This window comes from Phyllobates terribilis, unplaced genomic scaffold, assembly GCF_046119375.1.
Source record: "Phyllobates terribilis strain yellow unplaced genomic scaffold, ASM4611937v1 Scaffold_11__3_contigs__length_659146591, whole genome shotgun sequence".
Lineage (NCBI taxonomy): Eukaryota > Metazoa > Chordata > Amphibia > Anura > Dendrobatidae > Phyllobates > Phyllobates terribilis.
The window spans coordinates 20,664,296-20,692,244 of NW_027362771.1; positions in this window are offsets into that span (position 1 = coordinate 20,664,296).

Consider the following 27,949-nt stretch of genomic DNA (forward strand, 5'->3'; position numbering starts at 1 on the left):
AGTTTTTTCTTGCAAAGTTGCCAGATAACATGAGTTGGCTCATCCTTTGCTGTGTCAAAAAAGGCCCAGGCTGGGCAACCCTTGCTGCCCCTGTGAGCTGCAGATCCACGACCTGTGATGGTCACTTTCACAGTTATGGCTAAGGATGCAGTGCTCGTCGCAGTTGCATCACTACGTGTCTGTGCTGTGGGACGCAACGTAACCTCCTCGTCTTCCTCCTCCACAGTACAGTCTGTGTGAGCCTCAGGTATCTGAGTCTCATCAGGATCACCTCCCCCACCAGGGTTAATGTCTGGCGACGAGAGTAAGGAATCTGCTCTGACCCTACTTCGTCCTGCCCCGAATCCAACCGAAAAAAAATTTGATCATCGGTGCAGATGCTTTCCTCCTCTTAACTCTGTAAATCTTTGGAGTTCACTTCTGATACCCATGGCATAGAATATGTGAACAGTTCTGCAGACTCACCCATCTGTGGTTCCCTACAGTCAGTTGGGCGGTTGGACAGTTGTGACACGGGGGGAAGCAAGGGTAATTGGGTTGCCACCTCTGTGGACTGTACTGTGCGTGATGTTGAGGTGGAGGAAGAGGAGGGGAGGCCACTTGAAACAGCGCTTGGCATCCACTGGAGCACTTGCTCTTTCTGGTCCTAATCAACAAGGAGTACCGCTGTGTGGCTGCCAAAGAAAGGGAGTGGAGTAGCCTGTCCAGTAACAGAAGTTGTCAGTTGACTTTGGATAGGACATGACAGGGTTGGTTCACTACTAGTGATTTCAATAACATTACCACCTACCCCATGTATACAGGGAATACCAAGCCTATTCCCCCTTCCATCATGACCTCTTTTTTCCCACTCATGTTTATCAGATAGTGTGGTAGGAGCATGGTTTTTGCAACAAACAAATTCGATTTTTTACTGTGCACCAGCTCTTCACACTGCTGAATTTTAGTGGCACTAAATGACAAGGTGAGATATGGCTTGCTGTATCACATTAGCAACAGAAGAAAATATTTTTCCCCTGTATGGAGAACAATATTTGCACCAAAGAATGTAAAAATGAAATATAGCCAGCTTTATATACCACAGTAGTATGAAAACCAATTTTGATTTCATCATGTGTACTCCTGTGTGGAGAACAATATTTGCACCAAAGAATTAAAAGATGAACTGTAGCCTGCATTATATACCACAGTAGTATGAAAACAAATTTCGATGTTATCATGTATTCCCCTGTGCAGAGAACAATATCAGCACCCAAAAATTTGAAACTGTCAGCTGGTCGGCTGTATGGCTCAATTAACAGAAGAAAGTATTTTAGTGTGGATGAGGCCTGTATAACATAGGAGATAGCTCCAAACAATTTCAAACTGAGATCTCCCCTACTGTATCATGTTATTAAAAGAAGAAAGTATTATTTTCCCCTGTATGGAGAACAATATTTGCACCAAAGAATTAAAAGGTGAAATATAGCCTGCTTTATATACCACGGTAGTAAGAAAACCAATTTTGATTTGATCATATGTACCCCTGTATGGAGAACAATATTAGCACCAAAGAATTAAAAGATGAAATGTAGCCTGATATATATGCCACGGTAGTAAGAAAACCAATTTTGATTTTTATCATGTGTACCATTGTGTAGAGAACAATATCTGCATGTCGCGCATGGTGTGGGAAAGACTTAGTGCAACACAAAGGGATGAGGGAAAGGGAGCCCAGACTCTAGGGAAAGGGGGGGAAGTGGAGACCTCCTAGGTAGATCTAGCGTCACCCTGTCTCCCCTAGTGTCTCTGTATTGGCTCTTCACCAATCACCACACGATTGCCTCACCCTGTCTTTCCCTGGCATATGGCTAAGGCTGGGGAAGGGAGGAGATGAGCACTAGTCCATCTCCACTAATCACTATAGACAACAAGGGTAGACAAACAGGGGGTGATTGCTTAGCTTTAGATGAATCCAGAGAAATGCACTCATGTCCTCAAGCTCCAGAGAGGACGAAGTACTGCTCTTGCTAAAGCTTTCACAAGTAGAAGTGAATATCGCTGGCACATCCCTCTGAAACCAGCAGGTATTTATACACCCAGGATGGGTGTTAATTAGCCAGAGGAAGGTAGCCACTAGGTCCTAGAGACAGCCTAGAGATATCTGTAATGCCAAACATAGAGATCTCCTGCAACCAACTGCAGGGCGACTGTCTGTCACTTCTGACACACCCGTGACACTGCAGCAAAGAATTTAAAGCTGAGATGTAGCCTGCTTTATATACTATAGTTGTAAAAAAGCCAATTTTGATTTGGTCATGTGTACCCCTGTGTGGAGGACAATATCTTCACTAAAGAAATAATTTCACTAGAGTATAACTATTATAATGGGGACCGACATCTCTTCCACTACAGCCAACCTAGCAGATGTGGCCCCACTTGGAGTGTTCTCATTTCCAAAAATTAGTGTTAACATCTGCAGCAGCAACAACAACATGAACAGAAGCCACACTAAAGGTATCATAGACTGCAATTACGCAATATCAGTGCAGCACACTAAAAACTACAGCATCGCCTAGCCTGTACAGTGTGCTATTCGGGTGCAAAAGTTCTTGGAGATCCATGACTTGTAAATATTGATGAAAGTTAGGCAGTCTATACTTTCAGGGGACAGCCAGGTGCGCTTATCCATCAGGAAACCACCAGCAGCGCTGAAGACATGTTCCGAAAGAACGTCGGCTGCCAGGTATGATAAAACCTCCAAAGCATGGCAGGCGAGCTCACGCCACTCATTCATTTTTGAATACCAAAATGTCAAACGGTCCAAACCCTCCCTGATGGTGCTGATATTGAGCTCTAGATACTCCTGCACCATCCTCTCCCATGTGTCAGACTTATACTCTGCTGTGCTGGTGCATGAGTTGGTCTAAAAAATGTGTGAAAGGACTCACAGTGATTGCTTCTGCCACTTACACTGCTGCTGCTGATAATATTTTGTCATTGACGATTTGACATGCCAGAAGTTCGAAGTGTAGAGTAGCAATGCACACTGTGTGCCTCACTGTTGTCTTTGGGAAAACCTGTCTTAAGGTTGTGTAAAAGTATGTTTCGATACTCCAGCATTCACTGGTCCCTTTCCAGGATGGGAAGCATCTGGCAAAATTTACTCTTATAACGTGGATCTAACAGAGTGGCAACACTATTTTGAATCATAACTATACGGGGATCATGTTGCAGATAGTGCAGCAAGAAGGCACTCATATGTCAGGCTCATCCATGAGGTCCAAGCCTATGCTGTGTTGGTGGCTGGGTAACTCTGGTGCTTGTTTCCTCCATTCCCTCCACCAACCACGAACAACAGTGAGGGGATGATTATCCTCTTCATCTCCTGACAGTTGCTCGCCCATCACCTCTTCCTCCTGCATTTGTTCCTCGGCTCTTGCAACTTCACTAACAGTTTTTTTTGTATTGACTCGCCCCCTGGGCCGTGGGGCACGCGGAACCGGGCAATAGGGAGACGCTGGAAGTAGTAGTGGCGGCCCGGTCCCGCGGCTCAGGGTGGTCAGACCAATGGTAGTCTGCTACTGTACTTTAGATAATGTCCGACTACGCCGACTACGCCACCCGTGGATTGCGGTTATTAGGAACCGCCGCTGCATGCAGACCGCTGGGGCTGATGAGGTGTGCAGCTGGGGTAGTGTGACTCCCCACGGGAAGAGTGCGGCCCCAGGGCAGTGTAGTGGATGGTGGGAGTGATGGTGGTGAGAGTCCCAGTACCGGTAGTGCCGGAGGAGCGAGAAAGCACACAGACAACATACTGCAGTCCAGGGTCTTTACTCACGGTTAATATCCAAGTCACTTCAGCTGGCGATGACTGCCCGAGCCGTGCTGCGTCCACCAGGTGTGGGGCTTGGTGAACTCCCAGGCAGTTCAGGAATATGGCACAGGACCCCCTTCTTTCCTTTCTCTGGCCTGCCTCACCAGTGACCCACTTTTGTCCAGCTGCCCCGTTCCCCGCTGTCCTTTATGGTGCCTTCCTAGCAGGTTTGATGAGGTGTCGCACCAATAAATGATCACGACCTCCGGTCTTTGGCTGAGGGTTGTTTCTCCTCCACCAACTTGGGATCCGGTACCCTTAATCTGCCTGACCCTTCACCCTGTATTCTCGTGGGTTCTTAGGGTCCCTTCCACCTTCTTGTTCCTGAGCCCCTCTGTTCCTCTCTCTCTTCCTTTCTTGTTCCTTCTCCTCCTGTTCCCACTTCTCCTCCTTCCTCGGCCTCTTCTCTAGGCCCACTTCTCCTTCTCCTCTCAGGCTCCGGCCTCTTCTCTAGGCCTGCCTCTGGAGCAGCACTCAGCCTGAGCTGCTGCTCCCTGTCAGCTCTCCTCTCAACTTCTCCTCACAGACTGAACCCAGATCTAAGATGGCTCCTCCCTTTTATACTTCCCTCTAGCCATGAGCCCAGGTGACCAGCAACCAATGGGCTCCTACCTACGCTCAGGAACCCACCCCTGTCTGCCCCTACAGCACTGGGTGTTCCATCCCCCCTCCCCACTCCAGTCAGGGACATAGTCGGTCGTGCCTGCACTTCTGTCTAGTGGGAGCACCGTTGAGCTGTCCCTCGGAAAAGGGGTGTGTGTGCTGTATGCAGCTAACTGAGCCCTGGTCCATACTCCATCCTTACCCGGGAGTGGAATATCACACCTCTGGCAGAGGTGCAATACCCCTGTAGCGGCTGAACCCTCGGGGCGCTACATTCCCCCCTGGTAAGCCACAGCACGTCCTCGGGCTGGAAAAGAGCAAAAACAGTTAATTACAGGACATGCAAACTTTTTCAATAACCTTTTACATCAGAAACGGACGACACAGTTCAATTCCCTTTATGGGACACACTTTTCTTTCACTAGGCATTATAAAATATTTTCAACACTACTGGAACTCTTTTGTCATTTGTCATATAAAACGGTTTCAAGATTATGTAAAACATTTTCTAGCAGCATAATAAACTTCTTCATATAAAACACATTTAAGCAAACATATTCTTGGATCTTGGCCGCGATGCAACTGGCAACAGGTATTCATTCTTCTTTTAAGTGCAAAATCTTCAGTAAACTTTTAAACGCGAGGGACTCTCTGTCCCGAGGTAGACGTGGTAGTCTTTTTATAAAACCATTAGGGGGCGCTTTAAGAAGCGCAACTATTTACAGGGGCGGCCGCTCTCAGTCCTCGGCCAGTTTTGGGAAGGGGAATGGCTGCTCACAGTCCTCAGCCTGGTAGGTTATATAGGGGATAACGTTCACACGGGAAACAGTTTCACGAAAGTCCTTTGTACCCCGACGGGTAACTATTTACACTGGTATGCCACTGTTCACTGGTAGCGATACCCTCCAGCTGCTCCTTGCTCCTCATGATCTTCAGGCCCGTTCGGGCCCTCTTGGTACTCAGAGTCCGAGTGGTACTGCTCCTCCTCTTCTACCACTCTGTGGACATGGAGGGCGTACCATCCCTTCACGCCTTGGTGTCGGGTGTAGGACACCACATCTCCTGGATATAGATCCCGCCCTCGATGACCTTCTGGCAGGTGGCTCTCTACATCCCTCCTAGTCATGAACACATTGCTGATGGTCTCAGGATCTTTAATGAAACCCCAGCCATGTTCCATGTGAAATTTTACGACAGTCCCGGAGACTCGGGGACTGCGGGCAGTTCGGGGATCTCGCCGGGCCTTCATCTTCTGCTCCGCACTTTGGGCCTGCAACTTCTCCTGTTTCATGCGCCGCTCCCGCTGCTCCCTCTCGAACACCTCCAGCTGTTGGCGGCAGTACTCCCGTCGACGGGCTACGTCCAGGGGCGCTAGGCCTTGCAACCGGGCCTGCGATTGTCATCTGCTGATCACGCCCGGGGTCAGAGGGCACGGCGTGGGGCGGGGCTCGCTGGTGGTGTCGATGGCCTGGGAACCAGTTGGTAGCGGTGGAGGCACGGTGTCGATGGCGGGTTCAGGTACGTTGGGCTCCGCAACAGGGTGCAGGGGCAAGTCGGCGGCCCCAGAGTTCGGGGTAGGGGCATCTCCGTTACATGCCTCTGCTGTCGCGGCCTCCTCCGCGGCATCGTCCTCGGCCTCTGCTCTGCTTTCACTGCCCTCAGTGGCTGGTGTGCCGCTGGATGTCGAAGGTGCCTCCTGCTGCAGGATCACGGCCAGCCTGGCCATTTCTTCTTTCCACCCGGCAATCATGTCCCGCCGCGCCCGGACCCATCCTCCGGTCCAGCTCCTCCAGCGCAGCCCGCACATACTCGGGGTCTTCCTTGGGGAGGTGTGCTAGCAGCTCCGTGAAGCTGCATTGGGATTCGGCCTGCAGCACGCCACGCGCCAGGGCACTGGAGCTGGTTCCTGTCTCTATCTTTGGGTGCGGCCTGGCCAGACTGATCCAGACCGCGCCCTGCCCCACAGTTTTCTTCTCTTTCCGCCCCCAGAGGGGGTGGTCCTGGGGCATTCTGCTGACAATCACTCTCAGGGGCAGCCCCCCCACATTGACGGACATCTCCACAGCCGCTCTCATGGCTGTTGGGGGTGGGCTCCTTTTTTGGTGCCATTCTGGGACCTGGCCCACGATAGGAGGCGGCCTCCTGTGGTCTTTTGGCGCGCACATTATGGCGCTCATTCTTCTGGGGCGGGCGCCATTTTCAGCACAGTAAATTTTCAATAAAACAGTCTCTTTCTCTTCAGGCGCGCAGTACCCGTTTTTAGCGGGCACGTAATCCTGCCGATTACGCCAAAGCTGACTCGCCCCCTGGGCCGTGGGGCATGCGGAACCGGGCAATAGGGAGACGCTGGAAGTAGTAGTGGCGGCCCGGTCCCGCGGCTCAGGGTGGTCAGACCAATGGTAGTCTGCTACTGTACTTTAGATAATGTCCGACTACGCCACCCGTGGATTGCGGTTATTAGGAACCGCCGCTGCATGCAGACCGCTGGGGCTGATGAGGTGTGCAGCTGGGGTAGTGTGACTCCCAACGGGAAGAGTGCGGCCCAGGGCAGTGTAGTGGATGGTGGGAGTGATGGTGGTGAGAGTCCCAGTATCGGTAGTGCCGGAGGAGCGAGAAAGCACACAGACAACATACTGCAGTCCAGGGTCTTTACTCACGGTTAATATCCAAGTCACTTCAGCTGGCGATGACTGCCCGAGCCGTGCTGCGTCCACCAGGTGTGGGGCTCGGTCAACTCCCAGGCAGTTCAGGAATATGGCACAGGACCCCCTTCTTTCCTTTCTCTGGCCTGCCTCACCAGTGACCCACTTTTGTCCAGCTGCCGCGGACCTGCGCAGGTAAATGTGGGCCCCTTTCCCCGCTGTCCTTTATGGTGCCTTCCTAGCAGGTTTGATGAGGTGTCGCACCAATAAATGATCACGACCTCCGGTCTTTGGCTGAGGGTTGTTTCTCCTCCGCCAACTTGGGATCCGGTACCCTTAATCTGCCTGACCCTTCACCCTGTATTCTCGTGGGTTCTTAGGGTTCCTTCCACCTTCTTGTTCCTGAGCCCCTCTGTTCCTCTCTCTCTTCCTTTCTTGTTCCTTCTCCTCCTGTTCCCACTTCTCCTCCTTCCTCGGCCTCTTCTCTAGGCCCACTTCTCCTTCTCCTCTCAGGCTCCGGCCTCTTCTCTAGGCCTGCCTCTGGAGCAGCACTCAGCCTGAGCTGCTGCTCCCTGTCAGCTCTCCTCTCAACTTCTCCTCACAGACTGAACCCAGATCTAAGATGGCTCCTCCCTTTTATACTTCCCTCTAGCCATGAGCCCAGGTGACCAGCAACCAATGGGCTCCTACCTATGCTCAGGAACCCACCCCTATCTGCCCCTACAGCACTGGGTGTTCCATCCCCCCTCCCCACTCCAGTCAGGGACATAGTCGGTCGTGCCTGCACTTCTGTCTAGTGGGAGCACCGTTGAGCTGTCCCTCGGAAAAGGGGTGTGTGTGCTGTATGCAGCTAACTGAGCCCTGGTCCATACTCCATCCTTACCCGGGAGTGGAATACCACACCTCTGGCAGAGGTGCAATACCCCTGTAGCGGCCGAACCCTCGGGGCGCTACAGTATCACCAGCCCTCGTCGATCACAGTAATCCACCAGTCTTGTCACCATGAGATATCCCCTACTGTATCACATTAGTAAGAGAACAAAGTATTAATCACCGAAAAAAATAGATTATTTTACTCTGCACACAGCTGAATTTCAACGACGCAAAATGACAAAGTGACATATGGTGTACTGTATCACGTTTTGTCACAGAAAAAAAATGTTGTACTCTTTGGAGCTCTGCATACAGCTGAATTTCATTCCCACAAAATGACAAGGTGAGGTATGGCATGGTGTATCACATTAGCAACTGAAAAAGATAGATTTTTAAAAGTGTACTCGTGCATGGAGCACAATATAAGCAGTGTACTTCTATGAAATGTGCCCTGCTGTCTTTGTGTGGACCTCAGTAATGGCACAAGAAAAAAAAAATCTGCTGGATGGTCTATTTCACAGCCACACAGGACTGTAGGCTAGCTACCTAAACTATCTGACTTAGAAGCACCCGCCTATCTAACTAGCTATAATCTCTCAACATGCAGGAGCATGGTCAGCAGTTGCCTCAGTGATCTGTTACAATCAAAAAATGGCACTAACACAATATGTCCACTCTTTATATAGAGAGAGACGTGATTTCAGTAGCCAATGGCAAAAGCCCTTGTGTCTGGACATTGTGGACGGTTACTGCTCCCTGATTGGCTAGCCGCAATTTGCACACGCAAAGTTAGGAAAAAAAAATTACAAGAACGCCGCTGCTCTGAGCTCCTCTGAGCTTTCCCAAGCCCCTTCCCTCATCAAACACGTCCCCCTGCTCATCATACACCACCACTATCCTAACCACTAAAAAAACTTTAGCTGCAGCGCAATAATTTCCTGCACATTTTCCAAATTTTACAGATTTTTGCAGATTATAAGAAAAAATGCTCGTATTTCTGATCATGAATCTGAATGTGCCATATTCCTGCTGAATTTGAAATTTGGAGATCGTTTTTTCGAACATATTCGCTCATCACTATTCATAAGAACCAGCGTAGTGTATTCAATTCTTCATTTACAAATTGCCGTAAGGCAAATAAACCCTAACTAAAGATTCTATAACAAGTAAAATATAACCTTTATTAACTCTTAAATGACTAATATGCTAAATTAAAAACACAAGTTTGTGTTGGTCATTGAGGAATTTTCCAAATACTGGAATAGGACTTTTGGACAGTCACAGCAGTGAAGTGTGGGGAGTCTCGCACCAGACAACTCAATGTGTTTTATTTATGAAGGATAACTACTAATGAATATTGCCTCACAGGGATTTGCTCTTCATCCCTTTCAATAATTCAAACTGTCACTCAGAGTAACCTCTATTCAAATCTTACTAACTGGTATTGCTATATTTTGTCTTATATAGTCATTCAACCAGTGTATCACTGGTAAGGTATATAGCTAACTAACCTGTTGCCAACTAACTGATCTAATATCCCCTGCTGTTTCACAGAGCTTGTTGTGATTGAATCATGGTATTACAAGTCAATTTCAGTATATGGTGTGGCCGAGGGTCAGCACCTTATCCATTACTATGGACCAGCTATCAAACATTGCTAGTAAAATTAACCAGCTGCCTCCCCAAAAATGTTTCACCATCACTTGCACCATCAGGGGATTGAGGCTACAATGGTAAATGGGTGGTACCCTAGAGTTTATAAAAGGTAGGTTTGTGATGTCATACAGGTCCAATAGAAAAAAAAATCTTAAATGGCAGAATCTAGTAGCATTGGTGGACAAATACGTCAATCACTGAACATAATCTAATAGGTTCCAAGTAGTTGTGGGAGGATAACTCACCTGTCCAATCCTTTTGTCAGTTCCACATTAGCACCAATAGTCAAGATCTTCCAGGTCAGGTTAGTCAGTAAATGTCCAATCATCATTTTGGCGCCAAAAATACAAGGGCCAATAGTGGAGACCTGCCAGGTTAAAACGGCGTCTGTATGAAGGGTAAACGCTAGAATGTATGAGCTGCTCCAAGGTATGATGTCATTTCTGGGGCGTGATCTGACTGCATTATGACCATGTTCTAGTTTAGCACCAGATGCCATAGTTTCATGCAGAGACACCCAGCTGCCGGTGAAGCTGCAAGAGTAGGTCAGTGTCCTAAGCGAGAAACAGTAGTTTGTTTGGTTTATTAATTGCTGGTCTGATGTCTTCTCTTCTTGATGTTTTTGGGGGTGTGGGATTTGGGGGGTTAATGCTAGAGAGTCGTCTGCTGGGGTTAATTAATGTTTGTGGGGATCTGAGGGGGGCTCTGTGGAATAATCCACTCTTGTGGGGGCTTTGTGGGAGGATAATGCACGCTTCTGGGGGCTCTGTTGAAGGATTATGCAAGCTTCTGGATGCTCTGTGGGGATAATGCATGCTTGTGGGGTCTCTGTTGGGGGATAATGCATGCTTGTGGGGAGTTTGTTGGGGGTTAATGCATGCTTGTGGGGGCTCTCTTTGGGATAATGCATGTTTGTGGGGGCTCTGTTGGGGGATAATGCACACTTGTGGGGGCTGTGTTGAGGGATAATGCACGCTTGTGAGGGCTCTATTGGGGATAATACATGCTTGTGGGGGCTCTGTTGGGGATAATGCACTCTTCTGGGGGTTCTTTTGGGGGATAATGCATGCTTGTAGGGGCCCTTTTGGGGGATAATGCATGCTTGTGAAGGCTCTGTTGGGGGATAATGCATGCTTGTGGGGGCTCTGTTGGGGATAATGCATGCCTGTGGGGTGAGGGCTCTCTGGGGGTTAATGCACGCTTGTGGGGGCTCTGTTGGGGAATAATGCACACTTTTGGGGGCTCTGTTGGGGGATAATGCACGCTTGTGGGGGCTGTGTTGAGGGATAATGCATGCTTGTGAGGGCTCTGTTGGGGGATAATGCATGCTTGTGGGGGCTCTGTTGGGGATAATGCTCGCTTCTGGGGGCTCTTTTGGGGGATAATGCACGCTTGTGGGGGCTCTGTTTTGGGATAATGCATGCTTGTGGGGTCTCTGTTGGGGGATAATGCATGCCTATGTGGTGGGGGCTCTCTGGGGGTTAATTCACGCTTTTGGGGGCTCTGTTGGATAATGCACGCTTGTGGGGGCTCTGTTGGATAATGCACGCTTCTGGTGGCTCTGTTGGGGATAATGCATGCTTGTGGGGGCTGTTCGTCGAACACCTTCGAACACCGTTAAAACCAATGGCAGGCAAACAAAAACACATAGAAACACATAGAAAACACCTTCAAAGGTGTCCAAAAGCTGACAAACTGCTCAGAAGACATAACTAACACATGGAAAAGTGACAAGTACATATAGTCATGCGAAAATAAAAGAGGTGGAGGAGTAAAAGGAGGGGGAGACACAGATATAGGCATGTCATGCCCTTCTAAAATCCAAAAAGTGAGAAGCCGACACGGCCAGTCCGCTCCTGCCCGTGCCACCTCCGTGTCGCCGGGTTTGTGCCAGAGCCGCGGTGAACCCTGATGGCCAGCCCCCCTCTCCCAATACTGGTGCCTGTCCGCTGGTGGGTCGAGCGAGCCCCCCTGTGGTGGAGGCAGCTCTAAGCTTTTTAATTAAAATTGTCTCTCTAATTTGAATGAATACACTTTAAATCCATTTACAAGGATCTATTGGAGGGCAAGTCTCATGCCAGCAGCCGCGTAATTCCAGCTCCAGTAGCGTCCACTAAAGCTGCTGCAGTTAAAAAGCTTTTATAAGGATCGAGCTCGGCTGTCCACCGCAAGGCATCCTACTGCCAGTCCCAGCCCCTATGCTTTGGGGTGCTTCCTGATGTTCTTCACTGAGTATCCCATGGTCCCGAAGCATTTCCTTTGAAAAAATTAAGTGTCTAAACTACAGGTGGTGTAGCTTGCTTAACAGCCGGGATAATCCGCTGACTAGCAGACACTGCTACTAGGCACAAAGTATTTCCTGGGCTAGATGCAGTTAAAAATTTGTAATTAGATACTCTCGTTGGATGCTGAGAAAGCATTCCATAGAGTCTCCTGGCACGCCATATATGATTCTCTTAAAAAGCTTGGGGTAGGGGTCTAGGGGACCCTTTTATAGCCAAAATCACGGCCCTGTATCGCAATACGTCACCTAGGCTGAAGATAAATGGAACTGTAGCACCCTGAGGGCTTGGTTGCTACAGACGTATTGAACCTCACCCAGAGGTGTGATATCTCACTCTCAGGTAAGGATGGAGTGTGGATCAGGACCCGACACCTGCATGCATTACACCACATTGCCGTGGGGCAGGGCGACCAATATGCCCCTGAGATGGGCACGACAGTCCCTGTCCCTGGCTGGAGTGGGGGGAGGGAACACTGAGGAAGGGGAACCCTGTAGTGCAGGAGCAGGGAGGAAGCAGTTCCTGGGTGCATTGAGAAGGGAGTATAAAAGGTGGGCACCATCTTAGTTCAGTGCAGAGAAGTCTGAGCAGAAGTGGCAGGGAGCAGGGGCTCTGCATGAGCTCTGCTCCGGAGGCGGGCCTAGTAACAGAGGCCCAGGCCTAGAAGAGGGAGAAGGAAGGAAGAGGAGTGGAGAAGGCTCCAGGAACGAGGAATGAAGGGATCCCAGGGGTGCGGACGGGCGAGTCGCCACCGCACGCCCGAATCCACCTGCGTGGAGGGGTCAGGCCAAAGGGGGAGACCGGTCCCCGAACTAGTGGAGGCAGGAAACGACCCTCAGCTAGAAACCGGAGGCTCTGACATTTTATGTGGCGCAGCCCCTCGCTACACCCGCTAGGAAGGCACCACATAGGGTCAGGGAAACTGGCGCCAAGTTTACCAAGAGGAGGCCCGAGGCAGCCGGACAGAAGTGTTGGTAAGAAAGGCCAGACAAAGGACACACAAAGGGGGTCCTGTGAAGTGCTCCAAAGTTATCTGGGAGTTGTCTGAGCCCCTCACCTGGTGAGCACAGTACGACGTGGGCAGCCGTTACCTGCAGACGTGGTCTGGATAATAAGAACTGTGAGTAAAGGCCCTGGACTGCATCACTGACTCCGTGTCGTTACTGCTGCTGCCCTGCACCATCACCCCCATCCTCCGCATACACTGCCCTGAGGCTATACTCCTCCCGTGGGGAGTTATGCTACGCTCTGCTGCACCCACAACACCAGCCTCAGCGGTCTGCCCTGTAGCGGCGGTTCACTCTGACCGCAATCCACGGGTGGCGTAGTCGGACATTTAAACATCAAAACCACATAAATAGTTACGCCACTGGTTTGACCGCCCTGAGCCACGGAACCGGGTCGCCGCCACGAAGACTACAACCAGCAGCATCCACCAAAAAGGGTCCGGCTCCGGGTGTCCCAAGGCCCAGGGGGTGCGTCAGAACATTTTCATCACCTTTCACAATCACCAATGGGACAAGGCAGGGATGTCCTCTGTCCCCTCTCTTATACATCCTAGTGACGGAGCACCTGCTCTCATCAATTCGCCATAACCCCAATATTAGGTGGATTGAGGTGGGAGGCACCGAGTACAAGTGCTCTCTATTTGCTGATGATGTCCTAGTATATATCACTCAATCACATATATCCATCCATGCTGTTATGGCTGAAATAGATCACTTTGTTACATGGTAAAATTTTAAAATCAATGCAGCGAAGTCTGAGGCCCTCGATGTCTCCCTCCCCAAATCCATATAGGATTCCATCCAGTCCAACTTTCCCTTTGCCTGGCCCTCACAGGGTATCAAATACTTAGGAATTCCTATTCATAGAGACCTCTCCCATCTATGTTATCTTAATTTTGGGCCCTTTATTGAACAATTCCATACAGACCACGGTTGGCAAGTTAGAACTGTAAGATTCACTACGTGAACCGCTGGTGTTTTGTGGAAAAGCACATGTACACCGCGTTCCAAATTATTATGCAAAAAGTGTTTAGGAGTGATAAGGGAAGAATTTGTTTGTTTGTCAGTAGTGTTGAGCCACCCCCGTAGTGTTCGAGTTCGGTTCGGTTCGTCGAACACCCGTGTGTTCGCCGAACTGTTCGTCGAACTGTTCGTCGAACACCTTCGAACACCGTTAAAACCAATGGCAGGCAAACAAAAACACATAGAAACACATAGAAAACACCTTCAAAGGTGTCCAAAAGCTGACAAACTGCTCAGAAGACACAACTAACACATGGAAAAGTGACAAGTACATATAGTCATGCGAAAAGAAAAGAGGTGGAGGAGTAAAAGGAGGGGGAGACACAGATATAGGCATGTCATGCCCTTCTAAAATCCAAAAAGTGAGAAGCCGAGACGGCCAGTCCGCTCCTGCCCGTGCCACCTCCGTGTCGCCGGGTTTGTGCCAGAGCCGCGGTGAACCCTGACGGCCAGCCCCCCTCTCCCAATACTGGTGCCTGTCCGCTGGTGGGTCGAGAGAGCCCCCCTGTGGTGGAGGCAGCTCTAAGCTTTTTAATTTAAATTGTCCCTCTAATTTGAATGAATACACTTTAAATCCATTTACAAGGATCTATTGGAGGGCCAGTCTCATGCCAGCAGCCGCGTAATTCCAGCTCCAGTAGCGTCCACTAAAGCTGCTGCAGTTAAAAAGCTTTTATAAGGATCGAGCTCGGCTGTCCACCGCAAGGCATCCTAGTGCCAGTCCCAGCCCCTATGCCTTGGGGTGCCTCCTGATGCTCTTCACTAAGTATCCCGTGGTCCCGAAGCATTTCCTTTGAAAAAATTAAGTGTCCAAACTACAGGTGGTGTAGCTTGCTTAACAGCCGGGATAATCTGCTGACTAGCAGACACTGCTACTAGGCACAAAGTATTTCCTGGGCTAGATGCAGTTAAAAATTTGTAAGTAGATTCTCTCGTTGGATGCTGAGAAAGCATTCCATAGAGTCTCCTGGCACGCCATATATGATTCTCTTAAAAAGCTTGGGGTAGGGGTCTAGGGGACCCTTTTATAGCCAAAATCACGGCCCTGTATCGCAATACGTCACCTAGGCTGAAGATAAATGGAACTGTAGCACCGAGGGCTCGGTTGCTACAGACGTATTGCACCTCACCCAGAGGTGTGATATCTCACTCTCAGATAAGGATGGAGTGTGGATCAGGACCCGACACCTGCATGCATTACACCACATTGCCGTGGGGCAGGGCGACCAATATGCCTCTGAGATGGGCACGACAGTCCCTGTCCCTGGCTGGAGTGGGGGGAGGGAACACTGAGGAAGGGGAACCCTGCAGTGCAGGAGCAGAGAGGAAGCAGTTCCTGGGTGCATTGAGAAGGGAGTATAAAAGGTGGGCACCATCTTAGTTCAGTGCAGAGAAGTCTGAGCAGAAGTGGCAGGGAGCAGGGGCTCTGCATGAGCTCTGCTCCGGAGGCGGGCCTAGTAACAGAGGCCCAGGCCTGCAAGAGGGAGAAGGAAGGAAGAGGAGCGGAGAAGGCTCCAGGAACGAGGAATGAAGGGATCCCAGGGGTGCGGACGGGCGAGTCGCCACCGCACGCCCGAATCCACCTGCGTGGAGGGGTCAGGCCAAAGGGGGAGACCGGTCCCCGAACTAGTGGAGGCAGGAAACGACCCTCAGCTAGAAACCGGAGGCTCTGACATTTTATGTGGCGCAGCCCCTTGCTCCACCCGCTAGGAAGGCACCACATAGGGTCAGGGAAACTGGCGCCAAGTTTACCAAGAGGAGGCCCGAGGCAGCCGGACAGAAGTGTTGGTAAGAAAGGCCAGACAAAGGACACACAAAGGGGGTCCTGTGAAGCGCTCCAAAGTTATCTGGGAGTTGTCTGAGCCCCTCACCTGGTGAGCACAGTACGACGTGGGCAGCCGTTACCTGCAGACGTGGTCTGGATAATAAGAACTGTGAGTAAAGGCCCTGAACTGCATCACTGACTCCGTGTCGTTACTGCTGCTGCCCTGCACCATCACCCTCATCCTCCGCATACACTGCCCTGAGGCTATACTCCTCCCGTGGGGAGTTATGCTACGCTCTGCTGCACCCACAACACCAGCCTTAGCGGTCTGCCCTGTAGCGGCGGTTCACTCTGACCGCAATCCACGGGTGGCGTAGTCGGACATTTAAACATCAAAACCACATAAATAGTTCCGCCACTGGTTTGACCGCCCTGAGCCACGGAACCGGATCGCCGCCACGAAGACTACAACCACCAGCATCCACCAAAAAGGGTCCGGCTCCGGGTGTCCCAAGGCCCAGGGGGTGCGTCAGAACATTTTCATCACCTTTCACAATCACCAATGGGACAAGGCAGGGATGTCCTCTGTCCCCTCTCTTATACATCCTAGTGACGGAGCACCTGCTCTCATCAATTCGCCATAACCCCAATATTAGGTGGATTGAGGTGGGAGGCACCGAGTACAAGTGCTCTCTATTTGCTGATGATGTCCTAGTATATATCACTCAATCACATATATCCATCCCTGCTGTTATGGCTGAAATAGATCACTTTGTTACATGGTAAAATTTTAAAATCAATGCAGCGAAGTCTGAGGCCCTCGATGTCTCCCTCCCTAAATCCATATAGGATTCCATCCAGTCCAACTTTCCCTTTGCCTGGCCCTCACAGGGTATCAAATACTTAGGAATTCCTATTCATAGAGACCTCTCCCATCTATGTTATCTTAATTTTGGGCCCTTTATTGAACAATTCCATACAGACCACGGTTGGCAAGTTAGAACTGTAAGATTCACTACGTGAACCACTGGTGTTTTGTGGAAAAGCACATGTACACCGCGTTCCAAATTATTATGCAAAAAGTGTTTAGGAGTGATAAGGGAAGAATTTGTTTGTTTGTCAGTTAAACTCATTGATGGTGATGTGTGTCAGGGCTCTTTATATCACTGTAAGCAATTGCAGACACCTGTGCTAATTAGTTTGGCAGGTGTGTCCAATGAAAGGCAAGACTACTTAAGAAGGCTCTCTCACATTATTAAGCAGCCTACATTTTCTGCCAAAATGGGAAAGAAAAAGGATGTGTCGGCTGCTGAGAAGCAACAAATTGTGGAGTGTTTAGGTCAAGGCATGACTACAATCAACATTGTGCGATGATCAGGATGAAGTGTCTTGGCAATCAAGAAGTATGTAGCTGATTCACAGTACACACGTGTGCGTGCTGATAAGGGCAAATTGAGGACTCTTTCCTACAGGCAATTACGTCAGGTTGAAACAGCAGCGGCAAAAAAGCCTTGTCATAGCAGCAGACAAGTTTTTGAAGCTGCTTGTGCCTCCAACGTCCCCCGAACAACAAGATGCAGGGTCCTTCAGAGGTTTGCAGCTGTGCATATGCCATCCTGTCGACCTCCTCTATCCACTTCACACAAGCAGAAACGGCTCCAGTGGGCCAAACATTACATGAAGACTGATTTCAAAACTGTTTTGTTCACGGATGAGTGCCGTGCAGCGCTCGATGGTCCAGATGAATGGAGTGGAGGATGGCTGGTTGATGGACACCCCACGCAAACACGGCTACAGAGCCAACAAGGAGGAGGTGGAGTAATGTTTTGGGCTGGAATCATGGGGAGAGAGATTGTCGGCCCCTTTAGGATCCCTGAAGGCGCTAAAGATGAACTCCATAATGTATGTGGATTTTCTCAAACAGCACTTCCTGCCATGGTTCAAGAAGAAGAACCGTGTATTTCACAGCAAGATCATTTTTCTGCATGATAATGCACCATCTCATGCTGCACATAAAACATCTGCATCTCTGGCTGATATGGGCATAAAAGGGGACAAACTTATGGTGTGACCCCCATGCTCCCCTGACCTCTACCCCATTCAGAACCTTTGGAGCATCATTAAAAGGAGTGTCTATGATGGCGGGAGGCAGTTCACATCTAAGCAACAGCTCTGGGAGGGTATTCTGTCCTCATGCAAAACAATTGAAGCAGAAACCATCCAAAACCTGACAAATTCAATGGACGAGAGAGTTCAGAAGCTCCTTTCGAACAAGGGGTCCTATGTGAAAATGTAACATCACCTAGAATAAAGTTTTGAGTTGAAAACTGTTTGATTTCAGTTTCTAACAACCTGCTAATGCTTATAATTTCAAAAATGACCATTTTTTTGGTCTTTATTAAAATGAAAAGGTTGATCGAAAAGTTTGGGGGATCTAAGAGTGTGGCAACCCAGTAGTCATGATTACTTCGAATTCTGACAATATGAGGGTCATGCTGCAGGTAGTGCAGCAAGAAGGCACTTATGTGTCTTGCGCATCTCGGAGCCCCAAAATTATTTTCCGGGCTAGATGCAGCTAAAAATTATTTTTAATTTTAAATCTGGTGAAGCTTATTATACATGGCCTAATAGGATCAGTGCTGCACACTGCTACAAAGCCCAAATTATTTTCCAGTCAAGATACAGATAAACATGATTAGTAATTTGAAAGCTTAAAACGGTTGGTAGGGTGATTTTAACCAATCATCAAGCTTTTACTCTCTCCAGGATGACACAGGGGTAGAAAAGTCGTTTCGGATCCATGATTTGTTCATCTTTATGAACGTGAGTCTGTCTACATTATCAGTGGAGAGCCGCGTGCGCTTATCTGTCAGCACACCACCAGCAGCGCTGAACACACGTTCAGACAGAACGCTGGCTGCGGGGCATGACAAGATCTCCAAGGCGTAAGTGGCTAGCTCCGGCCATTTATCCAGATTGGAAGCCCAAAAAGAGCAAGGGTCCAGTGACACAGTCGTGGCTTCAATGTTTACTTGGAGATACTCCTGTACCATCGTCTCTAGGCGTTGACTATGTGTCAGACTTCTTGTCTCCTGTGGCCTTGCAAAGGATGGGCTAAAAAAGTGGTGAAATGATTCCGCAAAATTGATGTTACCAGCAGATACTGTGGTTCTGTTACGGTTGGAGTGCTGAACACTTGAAGGTCCCACGGTTGGCAAGTTGGAACTGTGAGATTCACTACGTGCACCACTGGTATTTTGTGGAAAAGCACATGTAAGATTCTACAACAGTCTCTGCTGATACTCCTGCATGCGTGCATCCCTTTCTATGGCAGGAATAATTTCTGCAAATTTACTTTTGTACCGGGGATCTAACAGTGTGGCAACCCAGTAGTCAGGATTATTTCTAATTCTCACAATTCGAGGGTCATGTTGCAGGTAGTGCAGCAAGAAGGCACTCATGTGTGTTGCGCATCCAGGAGCACCAAGTCCCTGTTGTGTTGGTGGCGAGGTAACAATCATGCTTCCTTCCTCTGTCCTCTCCCCCCAACCTCGCACAACAGAAATGTGATCAAGGTCTCCCTCATCTGATGAGTCTTCCATCAGTTCGTCCTCCACTTCTTCCTGGACTCCTGCACCTTCCTCACTAGTTTGGCTGCTACCATGCGCCCTGGTAAAACCATCTCCCCCACCCTCACATGCCTGCCGCCTTGGTGCTGCCAACCTTCTGGACCTTGCAGATGTTAGCCCTTCCGCATACAACTCCTCCTCCTCTACTTCCTCCACCTCCTCTTGTGCCACCACCTGACTCCGAATTCTGTTTAACATGTGCTCCAGCATGTAAATCACCGGAATAGTCATGCTGATAATGGCATCGTCAGCACTAAACATCTTCGTCGCCATTTCAAAACTGTGCAGAAGGGTGCATAGGTCCCTGATCTGAGACCACTCCTCCAGCGTGATTTGCCCCACCTCTGAATCTCGTTGGCCCAGGCTATACATCAGAACGTATTGCACCAGGGCTTGTCGGTGCTGCCACAGTCGCTGCAACATGTGCAGAGTTGAATTCCACCGGGTAGGCACATCGCATTTTAGCCGGTGAAGTGGCAGGCCCAACGACTTCTGTAGAGATGTAAGTCGCTGAGCTGCGGGATGCGAACGGCGGAAGTGAGCACACAGCGACCGTGCCCTCTGCAGAAGGCCATCTAGTCTGGGATAGTGGGCTAAAAATTGCTGGACAACCAGGTTCAACACGTGAGCCATACAAGGCACGTGTGTGACATTGCCCCGGCGAAGGGCCGCACCCAGGTTTGCAGCATTGTCGCACATGGCCTTCCCTGGTTTCAGGTCCAGTGGAGACAACCATTCATGAAATTGGTTCTCCAGAGCTGACCACAACTCCTCAGCTGTGTGACTCACATTTCCCAGACATTTCAATGTAAAAACCGCCTGATGACGTTGAGCCCTACTGCCAGCATAGTAAGGAGGTGTGCAGGATCCCTTCTGCGCAGTTAGAAAGCTTGTGGCATGACCAGACAGGCTTTGGGTGCAGGTGGAAGACCGAGAGGAGGTTGAGGAGGCAGAAGCAGTGGAGGAACTTTGACATAAAGAGGATTGACGCACAACTCGTGGGGACGGCAAGACTTGGACAGCAGCCCCTTGTCCTGCTGTCACCATAGTTACCCAGTGCCCAGTCAGCGACATGTAACGCCCCTGTCCATGCCTACTCGTCCAAGTGTCTGTGGTGAAATGCACCCTGTCACACACAGAGTTTCTCAAAGAAGCGGTGATGTTGTGTGCGACATGCTGGTGGAGCGCAGGCACACCTTTCTTTGAGAAGTAGTGCCGACTGGGCATCTGGTACTGGGGCACTGCGACGGACATAAGGTCTCGAAAATCCTCTGTGTCCACCAGGCGGAAAGGCAGCATTTCTGTAGCCAAGAGCTTGCAGATGGTGAAATTCAACCTCTTAGCTTTCTCATGGCTAGGAGGAAATGGTCTTTTACTTGTCCACATCTGAGGGACCGAGGGCTGGCTATTGTGCTTAGACGGGGTTGATAAGGGTGTCCCCGGCAAACTGACGGTCTGTGAGGAAGATGCAGGCGGACATGTTAGGTTGCCTTCATCCAAAGGTGGTGCTATCGATGTCGGACAGCGCTCAACACCAGCTGGTGTTACCACCTCCAAAGAAAATGATGACCTGCCAATCACGCTGGCTGTTGCGGGTAAAGAGGTGGCAGGTCTGCGCCCCAAAACAGGTGTGACTGCTGTCCCCCCAGTCACAGAGGATGAAGAGGCCGCGGATGCACAAGATATGGCAGACGGTGGTTGGCCCGGCCGGTTAGGCCGCATTGTAGCACACTGAGCTTCCCACTGCAACTTATGCTTCATGTCCATGTGCCGGTTCATGCATGAAGTACTCAAACTATGTATTTTTTGGCCTCTACTTAGCTTTTGCTGACAAATGTTACAGATAACACGAGTTGGGTCATCTTTATCGATCTGAAAAAATGCCCAGGCTATGCAAGGCTTAGCACCCATGCGACCTGAAGAGCCACCAAGACTTGTGGTGAGAGGCAGAGTTGTGTTTGAGGATGCAGTTGTTGACGTGCTTCCAGTACTACGTCTCTGTCCAGGAAGGCGCAACCTGACCTCGTCGTCACTAGCATCTTCCTCCACCTCCTCTGCTGACCTCATCTCTTGGCTGACTGTGGGTTGACAGTAAGTGGGATCTCCGACCTCATCATCATCACCCTGTGCGTTATCACACCCGTCGTCCTCAGAGCCAACCTGTTCCTGCCCTGACAAAAAACTAAAGTTGTCGCTCCAATCAGGTATTTGAGTCTTATCATCTTCTTCCTCATTGTCTCCACCAACAGGAGTTACAGTTTGGGAATGAGGGTCTACATTATGGTCAGAACCTCCTGCGTCTGGTCCTGGATCCGACTCATAAAGATTCTGGGCATCAGTGCAGATCATTTCCTCGTCTGGATTCACAGAAGCGCTGGAGTCGACCTCTGATTCCCAGGCTATAGTATGAGTAAACAGCTCTACAGACTCAACCATCTGTTCTACCTCATACTCAGACGGGCAGCTGGAGATTTGGGAGCTGTGAGGAAGCAAGTGCGATTTGGGTGACACCTTTGAGGACTGGAGTATTTGTGATGTTGAAGTTGATGTGGAGGAGAGCCCACTTAAAGGAGCACTTGATATCCGTTGAAGCACCTGCTGTTTTTGTGCCTCATCTGGAATTTGTAGCGATTGGCGTGGCCGTAAGAAAGGGATCTTATCACATTGTCCGCTAAAATAAGTAGACATTTTAGTTTGGCTGGAAGATGGTCTTTCTTCTGCAGATGTTACTGTTGCTTTAACACCTACCCCACGGACACAACCTTTTTTCCCCTTCCCAACACGCCTATTCCCCTTTCCACCAGCAGCAGGCCTTTTTCCACTCATTTTGGTGGTTAACTAATTCACAACTCTGGAGTTGTTTGCACAAAAAAACAATGGATGGTAACCGAGCAGAGCTGAGTGGCCAAACTGTGGTATTAGGCCAAAACTATTGGCTGGGTTAGATGCAGAAAAAAATTATTTTGAATTTGCAACCTGATGGAGGTCAGTATAGATGGATTAATAGAGAAAGTCCGACACACTACTAGAAGGCCAAATATTTTTTCAGAGGTAGATGCAGAAAAAAATATATTCAGTTTGCAACCTGATGGAGGTCAGTATAGATGGACTAATACAACAAGTCCCGCACACAGCTAGAAGCCCAAATATTTTTTCAGAGGTACTGTAGATGCAGATAAAAATTATTTTTAATCTGCAACCTGATGGAGGTCAGTATAGATGGACTAATAGAGAAAGTCCGACACACTACTAGAAGGCCAAATATTTTTTCAGAGGTAGATGCAGAAAAAAATATATTCAGTTTGCAACCTGATGGAGGTCAGTATAGATGGACTAATACAACAAGTCCCACACACAGCTAGAAGCCCAAATATTTTTTCAGAGGTACTGTAGATGCAGATAAAAATTAGTTTTAATTTGCAACCTGATGGAGGTCAGTATAGATGGACTAATAGAGAAAGTCCGACACACTACTAGAAGGCCAAATATTTTTTCAGAGCTAGATGCAGAAAAAAATTATATTCAGTTTGCAACCTGATGGAGGTCAGTATAGATGGATTAATAGAACAAGACCCACACACAGCTAGAAGCCCAAAATTTTTTCAGAGGTAGATGCAGAAAAAAATATATTCAGTTTGCAACCTGATGGAGGTCAGTATAGATGGACTAATAGAACAAGTCCCACACACTGCTAGAAGCCCAAATATTTTTTCAGAGGTACTGTAGATGCAGATAAAAATTAGTTTTAATTTGCAACCTGATGGAGGTCAGTATAGATGGACTAATAGAGAAAGTCCGACACACTACTTTAAGGCCAAATATTTTTTCAGAGGTAGATGCAGAAAAAAATATATTCAGTTTGCAACCTGATGGAGGTCAGTATAGATGGATTAATAGAACAAGACCCACACACAGCTAGAAGCCCAATATTTTTTCAGAGGTAGATGCAGAAAAAAATATATTCAGTTTGCAACCTGATGGAGGTCAGTATAGATGGACTAATAGAACAAGTCCCACACACTGCTAGAAGCCCAAATATTTTTTCAGAGGTACTGTAGATGCAGATAAAAATTAGTTTTAATTTGCAACCTGATGGAGGTCAGTATAGATGGACTAATAGAGAAAGTCCGACACACTACTAGAAGGCCAAATATTTTTTCAGAGGTAGATGCAGAAAAAAATATATTCAGTTTGCAACCTGATGGAGGTCAGTATAGATGGACTAATAGAACAAGTCCCACACACTGCTAGAAGCCCAAATATTTTTTCAGAGGTACTGTAGATGCAGATAAAAATTAGTTTTAATTTGCAACCTGATGGAGGTCAGTATAGATGGACTAATAGAGAAAGTCCGACACACTACTAGAAGGCCAAATATTTTTTCAGAGGTAGATGCAGAAAAAAATATATTCAGTTTGCAACCTGATGGAGGTCAGTATAGATGGATTAATAGAACAAGACCCACACACAGCTAGAAGCCCAATATTTTTTCAGAGGTAGATGCAGAAAAAAATATATTCAGTTTGCAACCTGATGGAGGTCAGTATAGATGGACTAATAGAACAAGTCCCACACACTGCTAGAAGCCCAAATATTTTTTCAGAGGTACTGTAGATGCAGATAAAAATTAGTTTTAATTTGCAACCTGATGGAGGTCAGTATAGATGGACTAATAGAGAAAGTCCGACACACTACTAGAAGGCCAAATATTTTTTCAGAGGTAGATGCAGAAAAAAATATATTCAGTTTGCAACCTGATGGAGGTCAGTATAGATGGATTAATAGAACAAGACCCACACACAGCTAGAAGCCCAATATTTTTTCAGAGGTAGATGCAGAAAAAAATATATTCAGTTTGCAACCTGATGGAGGTCAGTATAGATGGACTAATAGAACAAGTCCCACACACTGCTAGAAGCCCAAATATTTTTTCAGAGGTACTGTAGATGCAGATAAAAATTAGTTTTAATTTGCAACCTGATGGAGGTCAGTATAGATGGACTAATAGAGAAAGTCCGACACACTACTAGAAGGCCAAATATTTTTTCAGAGGTAGATGCAGAAAAAAATATATTCAGTTTGCAACCTGATGGAGGTCAGTATAGATGGACTAATAGAACAAGTCCCACACACTGCTAGAAGCCCAAATATTTTTTCAGAGGTACTGTAGATGCAGATAAAAATTAGTTTTAATTTGCAACCTGATGGAGGTCAGTATAGATGGACTAATAGAGAAAGTCCGACACACTACTAGAAGGCCAAATATTTTTTCAGAGGTAGATGCAGAAAAAAATATATTCAGTTTGCAACCTGATGGAGGTCAGTATAGATGGACTAATACAACAAGTCCCGCACACAGCTAGAAGCCCAAATATTTTTTCAGAGGTACTGTAGATGCAGATAAAAATTATTTTTAATTTGCAACCTGATGGAGGTCAGTATAGATGGACTAATAGAGAAAGTCCGACACACTACTAGAAGGCCAAATATTTTTTCAGAGGTAGATGCAGAAAAAAATATATTCAGTTTGCAACCTGATGGAGGTCAGTATAGATGGACTAATACAACAAGTCCCACACACAGCTAGAAGCCCAAATATTTTTTCAGTGGTACTGTAGATGCAGATAAAAATTAGTTTTAATTTGCAACCTGATGGAGGTCAGTATAGATGGACTAATAGAGAAAGTCCGACACACTACTAGAAGGCCAAATATTTTTTCAGAGCTAGATGCAGAAAAAAATTATATTCAGTTTGCAACCTGATGGAGGTCAGTATAGATGGATTAATAGAACAAGACCCACACACAGCTAGAAGCCCAATATTTTTTCAGAGGTAGATGCAGAAAAAAATATATTCAGTTTGCAACCTGATGGAGGTCAGTATAGATGGACTAATAGAACAAGTCCCACACACTGCTAGAAGCCCAAATATTTTTTCAGAGGTACTGTAGATGCAGATAAAAATTAGTTTTAATTTGCAACCTGATGGAGGTCAGTATAGATGGACTAATAGAATGATGCTATGCCCAAAAGATTTTACTTCACTAGGTGCAGTAAAAAAATTGGTATTCTATACACAGGTGGTATATCTTGCAACACAGATAGGCTACTCCACTGACTAACACACTCTGCAATAGGCCAAAAAGGATTAGCTTTGCTAGATTCAGCCAAATGCTGTGAAAAAAACTTGCACAGCACTGGCACAGACCTGCCTGGCAAAAACTGATAGGAACTCATGTAACCTAGTCCTGAAAAGGACTCCAATTACAATTAGTCTTTACTCCCACAACCTATCTATTTAAGAGCACAGACCTCCCTGATAAAAGTCGTAGGAAATGCTGTAACCTAGTCCTTAAAAGGACTGCAATCACAACTATTCCCTACTCCCAAGCTATCTGTATATTTGTGCGAAAATTGGCTTGAAATTAACAAGGTATAGCGCACACAACAACAGCGGTGCCGTCTAACACGCAGCTGCAGCAGTGAGAAAATGGTGGCGACGGGGAAAATGGCTTGGTCTTATAGGGCAAGGACATGTGACATACACTGCCAATGACACATGCCCTTGCTTGTGTGAAAAAAAGCACTTCGCTCCGTGTGTGCGCTGCTGATAGGCTGACAGATTGCACCTCCCCACTGTAAATGCAGGAAAGAGAAAAAAAAATGGAGATCTTCATTGTTCCTGCAGAGATCCATCCCCTGCCCCTCCCCCCACCCCGCTGTACACTCAAACTGCGTATTAACATTAATTTTCATCATTACTGAGAAAAAATCCAGTTATGATTTTGGTGCACGAACAGTTATCGAACATAACCTCGAACAGCCGAATTTTTCTCAAATTGTTCGTGTTCGCCGAACGGCTCGAACACCGCCCAAAACAGCTCGAATTTGAGATTGGCGAACAGTTCGAGTAGAACAACGCTCATCTCTAGTGATGACATTACTGGATTGTGCCTGCCATGCCTCAGACCACACGTGAGGACGTTGATAGTCCCCATTATATTATTTCTACTCTGGTGAAATTAATGCCACTTTGGTGATGTCTGCCCCTAATGTTTTTGAAATGTGGAGATTCCTGGTTGGGTCTCCATCTCGTGAGTTTCCTCTAGTGGAAGGGGTTTCAGTCCCCATTATACTTTTTCTACTTTGGTGAAATTGATGCCGCTTTGGTGGTGTCTGCCCCTCATTTTTTGAAATGTTGCGACTAGAGATGAGCGGTGTTCGACTAGAACTGTTCGCCAATCTCAAATTCGAGCTGTTTTGGGCGGTGTTCGAGTTGTTCGACGAACCCGAACGATTTGCAAAAAATTCGGCTGTTCGAGGTTATGTTCGATAACTGTTCGTGCACCAAAAGCGTGTCCTGCATGTCTGGCGCTATTTAGAGCACCAATCATGCAGGGATTGTCTGCCACTCACTGTAATGCCACAGCCATGGTGGTTGTGGCATTACAGTGATTGCCCAAATCGATGGGAACAGTGCCAACAGTGAAACATGAAAAGCCGGCAATTCAGCAGCGGCATACACCGGTACCCGACAATTTAGAACAGAAAAAATAGAGAATCACACATAGATTAGATAGATAGAAACATGTCAGTCACACATATAAGAAGCACAGTGACAGTGTTGCTTACTGTACTTGTCATTTAGTGTAAAGGATTTATCAAAAAAAATGATAGTGTTTTCATGCACCGTCTCTTTAAAAAAGCCGGCCGGCAATTCAGCATCTGTACCCGACAATTTAGAATAGAAGGAATAGAGAATCACACATAGATTAGATAGATAGAAACATGTCAGCCACATATATACGAAGTACAGTGACAGTGTTGCTTACTGTACTTGTCATTTAGTGTAAAGGATTTATTAAAAAATATAATAGTGTTTTCGTGCACCGTCTCTTTAAAAAAGCCGGCCGGCAATTCAGCAGCGGTACCCGACAATTTATAACAGACAGAATAGAGCTTCACACATAGATTAGATAGATAGAAACATGTCAGTCACATATATAATAAGTACAGTGACAGTGTTGGTTACTGTACTTGTCATTCAGTATTAAAATAAAGGATTTATTATTAAAAAAAATTGGCGTGGGGTTCCCCGTAATTTTAGTCTCTAGCGGAGGTTAAGCAGACAGCTGGGGCAGATGTTTGAAGCCTGGGAAGGGGGTAATACCCACGGAGCTTCCCAGACTACTAATATCAGCCCCCAGCTGAATACCTAGCCTTTACTAGCTATTAAAATGGGGGACCCCCCAAAAAAATGACGTGGGGTCCCCCCTAATTTAATAGCTAGCAAAGGCTAGGCAGACAGCTGGGGGCTGATATTAATAGCCCAGGAAGGGAACCATGAATATTGGCCCCCTCCCAGGCTAGAAACACCAGCCGTCAGCCGCCCCAGAAATGGCGCATCCATAGGATGCGCCAATTCTGGCACTTAGCCTCACTCTTCCACGCTGCCCTGGTGCGGTGGCAGGGGGTAATAGGGTTGGGGTTGATGTCAGCTTATAATGCCAGCTGACATCAAGCCCAGGTTAGTAATGGAGAGGCGTCTATAAGACACCCCCATTACTAACCCCATAGTCAAAGTTAAAAGAAAACACAAACACCCAGAATAAA